This window comes from Terrapene carolina, unplaced genomic scaffold, assembly GCF_002925995.2.
Source record: "Terrapene carolina triunguis isolate 2854851 unplaced genomic scaffold, T_m_triunguis-2.0 Scaffold58, whole genome shotgun sequence".
NCBI classification, from domain to species: domain Eukaryota; kingdom Metazoa; phylum Chordata; order Testudines; family Emydidae; genus Terrapene; species Terrapene triunguis.
The window spans coordinates 2,678,556-2,688,384 of NW_020664409.1; positions in this window are offsets into that span (position 1 = coordinate 2,678,556).

Below are 9,829 nucleotides of genomic sequence, written 5' to 3' on the forward strand. Positions count from 1 at the left end.
TATTCTGGCTTAAATGGGAGCTTTGCTTCAATAAGGCTTCAGAACTGGGCTTGTATGAACTCTGTTGAACTCTGCATAATTGTTCTAATGTACAACACTATGATCCTGAAAGTACAGAATGTCCATTGCACGGAGAGAGACGATAGCTAAAGATAGGAATGGAAAATGCAGTATGGGGTGCTAGAAGGGTCAATACTAGTTTTGAGCACTTTCTATAGGAATAGCCCGTTGAAGTCCAATATTTGCTGAGGACACAATCAGTTCAGATGGACTGTAGTTTGCCTAGAAAGCGGGGTACATACGAAGATTAGACTATTTCACGTGGTCAGACACATTAAGTGCACATTACATTTAAAGTCACAAAGAGGCTGGAGGAAACACTGTCGGAAAATCTCAGTCTTCCTCACGTGACGAAAAACGATGGAGCAGGGAAAGGGCTACAAAAGGTCTTCGGACATAGGGGCCGCATTTAATTAAATTATCGATATTTATTGGTTTTGCCATAGCGCTTTGGGGGCCCCCCAGCCAGGGATCTTAGCCCCATTGTGCTAGACTGGTCCCTGCCCCTAGGAGCTCACAGTCTAAGTATATATGAAAAGCCACAACACGTGGGCATATTAAAAAAAAACACACACACAAGCAAAATTGGAGGACCCAAGCACAGTCCTGAGTCAGAAGAAAGTAGGTTAGAACTCTGTTCCCAGTCAGTCTTTAGCTGAGCATCAGAGCTCTTTCCTTAAACAACCTAGAAGAGGAGGAGCGGTTTCTCACTAATTTAGGACCCAGGGCCGCACACTTTACCCAAGTTGTTGTTTTTTGTTTTTGTTTTTAACCGGTGTATGGCCTGGCTTCATCCCTAGGAAGGGTACATGGAAGGAGGCTAAATAAGAACAATTTCAACTCTAGGTAGCTGGACCTGCCGTGCAAAAATGTTAAGGTTGTGCAGAGCTGACTCTTCCTCAGATCTTTTCTGAAGGGGATCGTCTCTTTAATTCCTTATTTACCTTCCTTGTTGCCAAAGATTAAAGATTTCCTCCACCCCACCCTCCTTTCTTCATGGGTCTGGTTGAGTCTTCTAAACTCAAAGGAACCTTGCTTCTTTAACAGAGAAACATACTAAAAAGTGTCTCTCTGGAGGGATGCTGAAGAGAAATGTGGAAGAAAAGGAAAAGAAAGACTAACCCTATTTTTGTTCCTGTGCATCGATTATTACGCAGAAATACATAACACCAGAGAAGAGCGTGGCGGGGAACAAACAGCTTTACAGCTGGCCTATAGAAGGAGAAAGTCCGCAGCTTGGACAAGTTTCTTTAAATATTGCCATCTTGATATCTAGTTGGGTGACAGTTTCAGTACTGCAACAATGACATTTCATGCTGATCAACGGGAAAAAGTAAAACTGTTCTCGGTTCACCGCCGTGTAATAATGGTGAAAATCTCGAGGTTTTATTTGCATTCTTTTAAGACATTACCTTCTGTAGGGATTGACTTGATTTATTTTAAAGAGATCACTTTCTGCATTAGTTGAACTGTAGTCGCCAATCAAAATGTAAACTCGACATATCTATTTTGTAAAGGATGGGAGACTGCTTGAGGTCAAACGTGCACTCATCAACAAAAAACCCTGTTAGTTACAAGTTCCACTCATTTCCAGTCTGTGTTACAGCATCAGCAACAAAGCATTAGAGTTGAAGATTTAAAATTCACAACCGGAGCCCGTGTCAGCACTCCAGTTTTCCTTCCCCTGAAAAAGAAAAGAATTCGTTGAAGGTAATTTCTAACAGAGCTAACACTCTTAGCATAGGGGATAGTTAGATACTTCAGTGAAATAGTCTGTATCATCTGTACATTATTCCTGCAACATTAAAATGCATTTTCAATCGAGGCAAACTCAGTTCAGTTCTGATCTATGACCCTTTGTCCCCGACACACCTGACAGCCTCAGAGAGGGACACTGTTAATCATTTTCGTTAAGCAACTCAGTGAGAAAAGAAAAGTTGTTTCAATAATCCCCTCTGCCTACAGTCACTCTTGTGTTTGTTTGCAGCGTTGGGGACGCGAGGACGCTGGTGGCTCATGGAGTGGTTTTGTTAAATGCTCCCATCATTTTCTGGGGCTGGGATTTGATAAAAGGAGACAGTCTTCTGAAAAGATTTGATTGAAATGGCGTGTGCCAAGCTGATGGGAGCCAACGAGGGACAAAGCGCCGAGAATCCATGGACACTCGAGCAATTATTCCTCCACGCTGAAGGTGGATTAGTGCAATGGAAAGAAGCATATGTTTGGCCTGGGGCGACACTCCCCCTGGCTGGGTTTAGAGAATGAGAGCGGAGAAAGAGGCTGAACCTGGAATATCAACTATACTAGAAACAGCCTTCCCCCTTCTCTCTCCCTCCCCCTCTTTTTCTCTTCTCTCCCTTCCGAAAGTCTAAGGGAGAGATTTAAAATAAATAAAAAACGAGGGGCCAAAGGTGAAAAGCGCCCTGAATATGACAGAGCGAACAAATAAGCAGCCCCGCTCCAAATCATTTTCACCAGAAGACCATTCTAATCGCGTAATCGGTAATTGAACGTTGCCAAATAAACGGTGTTAAACAAATGAGCCCCAGAAAACTTTGAAACAGTACTTTCTGAGGATGGTATTTATTCGAACAGAAAGCTGTAGGTCACCCGAAGTATTGCAAGAAAATGAGCACCTAATTAGTTTTAAGGATACAATTGAATCATAATCAATATGGCTTCAGCAATCCTGCCACCAAATGAAATATGCAGGCATGCTGGTTTGTTTTCAGCTACAGGAGCGATATGTATGATTATATCATTCCTAATGGATTTAACTCCCCCCCCCCTCCCAAATTGTCATGCAAAACTAAAAAGAGTCCTTCCAAATTTACCAGATTTACTGCTTTGGCAAACAAAGTTTAATTATCTATTGGAAGAATTAATTCAACTTTTTTTCCGGGGGATGTACTTTAAAGTATGAAATGGATTCCCCGTTATTAAAAAACAAACAAACAAAAAAACCCCACACTTGGTTAGACTGGGGAGAGGACGAGAAAACTCCTCGCCTCGTTAGGAATGTTTCCTTGTAGCTTAATTGGGCTTAGCGTTGAAGTGATCGCGGACTATCTGTTCCATCCACCCTAGTTTCCCACCTTCTCTGATAATTCCACTGAACCCAAGAGTCGTCTCCTTCACCTGTAGGTTTCTAACCACAAGTCACTCCCTGCCACATTGTCCCTTTTCTTTTCAATCTACACTTCCTCTGACAACCAAAAAAACCAAGTCGCTGATCTCCAGTAACAATTAGACCTAGGGAAACACAACAGACTATTTCTTAGGAATATTCTCTGACACAGACCACCCAATTTTCCCTTACAATGTTTGTTTTGCATGATAAGATAACAAGGGTATATAACAACGAACAATAAATAAAGGGTGTTCGAAATGGGTAAGGAAGGTAAAACAACCTGGTTGAAAAGAAAGTCTTGAGATACATTGTAGGGAAGAAGGAAAGGTGATAGAAACAGAATTTCGAAAAGAAACAGAACACAAAATTTTGCCCCCAGTAGCTACAAAAAAGTTCTTTTCAACTGTATTGTCCAAATTGAGCCTTGGCAGATGCACTTCCTTAGACCTCAACTTTTTGGATTAGTGTGTGTGTATGGGGGTAAAGGAAGAGGACATCATTACTTAATTGCCTGAAACAGAAGGAAGTGTTAGCACAGTAACTTACAAAGTTAAACAACTGTAATAAATAGATAGAAATTCATTTAAGATAAACATAAGTCCTTATGTTTCATGTTGTAACTTAACAATTCATATTCCACTGAAAAATAACGTCACCACCATTGATAATATTTCTATATCTCTGCACTTGCTATAAAAAGATTAAATAGAATATTACAAAAATAAACAAACAAAAATGGAGTGATCTGGCAAGCAACATGTTTTTACTGGATCTTTTGTCCATAGGGGAACTAATGGAAATTGCCATACAAAGCTCACTTTCTATTTAGACTAAGATTTGTACATATGCACTCATACTTCAGCAGTTGACACAATGGTCTTTTGGAACAGGTTTAATTTTCAGAGTTTGGATTGAAAAATAAAGTGATTGGTGTTTCCATTATGCAATCAAAACTATCTTTCTTTAGCAAAAAAACATTTTCTACCATTATCTCAGTGCACTTGTTTATGCAACCTAGCTATGTAACTCTCAGTCCTCCCATCAGTCTAGCAAGAAGAAAAATTGAGGGAAAAGGACCTTTAGTAAAATAGGGCCCTGGTTTAGCAAGGTACTTGAGCAGGTGAGTAGCAACATTTAAGTCAATGGCACACCTCAGGTGATTAAAGTTTGACAATTTTAAGTTTAAGAATTTTGTTGAATCAGGGCCTAAAAGAAAGGAGCAAATAAACATCTATGAAAATTGAATGCATTTCTTCTTAAACAATAAGCTTAATATGGTTTTCTACCTTGTTTTCTGCCTCCAGTGATGATGATCTAACACTTCTGCATTGTAAAGATGTTAGACAAGAATAGTTGGCTGTTTTCTTCCATTTAATTTGAATCTGGATCATGCCATCCACTCCACATCATAGTTCCCTGACTAAACTGGTGGTAGTGGTGGAATACTGGCCAAAATAAATCAGCTGGAAAATATCAGGATTGCCTTTACATCTGCAGTAGCATCAATTTAATATTGAACCCGTGTTCAAAAATGGAAAAGGGCTTACATGTTATTTTAATTGCCCCTGTAAAAGTAAAAAACAAACAACAAATCCTGCTTTTTTCACCCCATGGTCCTTGTCCTCCCTTCCCCCACCAAAAAAAAATCCCATAGTGCACATAAAGTTTAAATGCTTTTAAAATAGATCAATGGAAGTTAAGTTGCATATATATTCATTTGCAAAGGAGGGATATTTTAAACTCTTTAATAGGAAGTTATTAAGGGCAAACCAAGTACATAATCATCAAATGACTTGATAAAAAATCTACTCCCATTGATCATGCTAATCTGGTGCTATTGCTAGGTTATTTATCTGAGTTTCAGGTTACTAAACCAAATATTGCCAATAGGGAACATATCGCCTGTACATAAGTGTTTTAAGAACTCAAGGGTTTGGGTTTTTTTTTCCATTGGCGATAAAAAGAAGGAACACATTTTACTAATCCCTGATCATTTTCACGGTCATTCTTGCACCTGTAACTCAAATAATGAAGCCGTTTGTTATTTATATTGCACTTTTCTTTCCATTCTAGATCTATAACGATCTGACCCTATTTTATAGCCCTGACACTGCCCAAGACTTTCGTGGGCTTCCAGTAATTGAAGGATATAGGATAAAATCTTTAACTGGGATGAAGCAGATGTTGGCTTCATGCTGTCCTCTAACTTGATTATTCTTTGGACACGTTAGGCAAGCATTAGTGATTGATAATGACGCTAATTAACCCCTTTCCTTTCCAAAACAGTAAACCCACTGCCAGCAGGATGCTGCAAACACCACATATAAAACACTGCATATATCAATATCTATTTAAAGAAGATAATACAACTTCACTGCTGTATGTTCAAGAACATTTACTTCAATAGAAAATTAGTAATGTTGAAAAATTAGGTATTAGGGGTTCCTTCTTCTTTAAGACCATGAAACAATGTCATAAACGTCAGTTACAGTAAAGTTACCAGGATTGAAGGAAATACAGATTTTTATTTCACTAGTAACATTTTTTCATCATTCATGTTTGTTTATTTACCTATTTGTTTAGTCAGTTTGCCCTGTCAGCTAGAAAGGGCTTCACCTAATTCTTCACTTGTTCAACATTTGTTGCTGTAGTTCCACTTTCTGAAAACCATCTGTGATGTATACAGTACTCTGAATTTGGATTGAGCTGAGACATTAAATAGTGTGTGAGTTAAAGCGGGAAAGAAAGAGATGCATATTATGGAATTTAGATTTTCGGCAAAATATGAGTAAACAATCAATGACTTGATCTGATTCGGAAGTGGAATTTATCACGGGCAATAAAGAAATCTCCTTTAAATGTAAGGATTTTGATAAATGAATATTCCTAGCAAGTGAATAAAATGTATTCAATTAACTAAAAACCTCGTGCACTTCTGAACTGAAGTGGAATCGACTGTAATTGATTTATTTGAAACCAGAGGTTAAGGACTGAATTAGCTAAGTACAACTGGGTATTTCAAGCCACTGACTTCTCAAATGTCAAATCCCTTCTATTTTAAATATTATTTCAGCTGCAGGGCATTGCTGTCCTGATGGCTGTTCCACCAGTTAAATCTCAAATTATATTAATATTCGATTTTTGTAGGTGGGGTAGATTATGATTTAAAGAGGAGGGTGCTAACTATTCATCTTGAAGGAGCATTGTGTTACATTTTTTTAATGGTATAAATTAGTATAGCATGCCAGGAATGGTCTAGAACTCCTTAACACTCAACCATTCATCCTAATTTCAGCAAATCGGTACAAAAGAAAAAAAAAAGTTGTTAGTATATAAAAGCATGACCTAGAATTTTACTGCTGAGCATTGATCACAACGTTAAAAATACATCCAAAGAATGCTAAAGTAATTAACATGTTTTAGTAACTGCATGTTGGTCACCAAGAGGCCAAACCGAAACAAGTATAATTTCCATTATCTCCTGTAAACTCCTTCTTTAGAAATAATAAAGAGATTTAAGCTAGTTCACTTAATTTCTGTTTTCTGATGGGGGCGGGGGATAGTGAAGCATGGGGATACTGAAAATATTCCACTGTAGACTAAAATAACTAATTATATTTTTAAAACATTATTTATTATGACATTATAATGTTCTAGCACAAGAGGGCTTTATACATTGGCCAGTATAAAACGATTATATTGGGTACAGGTTTCAAAAAGTAACAAGCATCTGTAAATCCAGATATGAATGAATGGTATTTAATAAGATTGTTTTCGTTTTAAAATGAGTATTTATGTGTTGCTGTAGAAAGAGCAGCAATGTATTGCTGTTTATGGATGCTATTGTGCCTGAGGTTAGGATCCCACACACAATCTGAGATGCAGCCAAGAAAAACAGCCCTGATAGACAATGCTTCACTTCACCTGCTACAATACTGTGCATTTCATTTATGTCAAGAATATGTACAGTTAGGGTTCATTCACCTCATTATTTTGTTACATCTACTTTCCAGTTAACCAGTCTCTCTTGGAAATAATAAATAACTGTTTTAAAAACAATTGCAGCTTTGCATTCAGATGATCTACTTTCATTTTGTATTAAAAAATATCCACCATTTTTATAAACTGGCTGGCTTTCGAAAATAGAATTTAGATTCCACCAACTCTCTTCTGCTTGGCAAAATTGATTTTACACTGCCTTCCAGAAGTAGATTACCAAAGCAAAATGAAACATCTTGAGCTTTATCTAATGCTTTGCTTCACCAGCCCTACCAAACGTCAAACTATGTGAGCAAATGTTAATTCTTGTTGCAGATTCATTGTAAACACCTCACAGTTAACCTCCTCCTATTCTGTCTGAGCTAAAAAAAACCACACCAAAACATCAACATCACTTAGAATGTAAAATCTCTTTAAAGGCACCTTCACATTATAAACTATATTAACAATCCTTCTTGTCACATAATATAATGCAAGAGATTCTGACTTCTCTGATTGGGCTAGACAAAACAAGTTGAAAGCAAAAATTATCTCACTGATTTATTAAAACAGACCTACAATTTGTACATGCTTTAACATTTTAAAAAAGTTTTTAGCAAATTTCTCTTTTTAAAAAGAGCTTGGGGAGGAGTGGGGAGAGGGAGGAGAGAAGAAGGTTGAATTTTAAAGTTAGGATTTCAGCTCCCTGTAAACCTACATTGGCCATCTCAGCAGAGGTCAACCACTGTGTTCCACTAAAACATAAAACATTGTGATGAATATGAAATAATTTGTCTTCCTCAAGACTTAACTACAGCCCAGAAATCTTTAGATGAGTTTACTTGCCAAAGACTATGGAGCAATTTTATTATTATTATTCAAATCTATGTGTTAATAGAACCACATTTCACAGCAATTAATTTTCCGTATTTACTTGGTACTGATGGGCTAACATTTTAGTTTTAGATATATTGTGCAGAGTATATATATCATTAAACACAAATAAAAACCTAGAGGGTCAACATAAATAAAATAAAACTTTATTTTTTTTAATAAAATTATGTTTTGGTTAAAGAAAAGATAGCGTGTCATTTCTTTACTAGTACAGACAATTTTTTATCCAAAAGAATACATTGTGTTTTATTGTGTCATTTGTCTGAATACAGACTCAGTGGAATATCTAAATGATACCCTGCTCTGAACTCCAAGTTGAAAGTAAGTTTTTATTATACTTGAGGGAAACAATGGGTTCAGCTGCTTATTGCAAAGAGCAATTGTCAAGGGAGAGTTAAACTCAATTACTGTAACCATACTGAATAAAAAATACTGCCAAGAACAAAAATACGCCTGGGTAAAGACAGCCACTGAATAAAAAAATCGACATAAAGCGTATCAAATATTTATTTATCTGGGCAACAAAGGACTATGATACATTGACAGGCATGGAAACTACTGCCAGCACAACTCAATACAATACAACTATAACTGCTTCCAATATGGCCAGTGGAAATACAGGATACCAGGTGGTCCCAAATATTTGAAGTTCTTTGGGGGAAAAAAAAAAGGGCAAAAAAAAGAAAAACTAAACCTTGATCTAAAAGACAATATTAATTTATTGCTCTGATGATACTTTCAGGAGGACAGTGGGTGAAAATGAACTTTTTTTTTCCACAACACGTAATAGTTGTAAAACCACTAACGTTTAAAAATCTTGCCTGGATCCAACATCACTTTATTTTTTTTCTTTTTCAATGAGAAACTAAATGTAATACTAATTATATATAAAAATTCAATTTTCTTTTGTTTGTTCAGTTGCTTCATTGTCGCCTTTAACATGCTACAACAGGGTTAAAAAATGATGAATCCCAGAGAAAAACAAAACAAAACAAAAAAACTCTGATTTCTAAATAAGTACCATGAACCACATGATGAACTAAGAAGGGAAGATTTAAAACCCACTAAACAAGAGGTAAACAAGATCACCAGATAAATAAAAAAAGGCTTAAAACAGACTCACCATATTTACAGTTCCCATTAAATTACACATAAATAAATATATACATACATAAACACTGATTCCCTTATATAATAACTGTGAATCGTGTCGCAATAGAAAGTTCAAGTTGGTCGCTTTACCTTGGACAGGAAAAAGTTCTACAACTGAAGACATGACATGGAATTGCGTGTGTTTTGTGTTCAAGTTTATTCACAATACTGATAAAATGTCATCAATCCTTTTTGCCTTTTGCTTTTCTTTAGGTTTGTTTTTGTTTTTTTGTTTTGTTTTTTTAATATGGCTACAATCTTAACTGAAGTTTATGCAAGGGGAGTTGGTGATTCAGTCCGATGAAGCTCATAGATTTATATTTTAGTATTATTTATTAATTTGTTTTTATTTGTTTTTATATATTTTTAGAAAAAAAGTTCCTTTTCTTTTTGTTTGTTTTGTTTTTTTTTATTTTTTTCCTCTTTTTGTTTTTGTTTTTTAAAAAAAAAAAAAAGTTCACAAACTCAGACAGAACTTTTTTCTTTGCTGGCTCCATCACCCATTTCTGTTCTCTCAGGCTCCAAAGCAGGGTAAGGAGGTGTGGGGAAGTAACTGGGAGCAAATGAAGTGCTGAAGGCTGGAAGGGAGGAAGGACAGCGTAGTCCTGCAGAGTT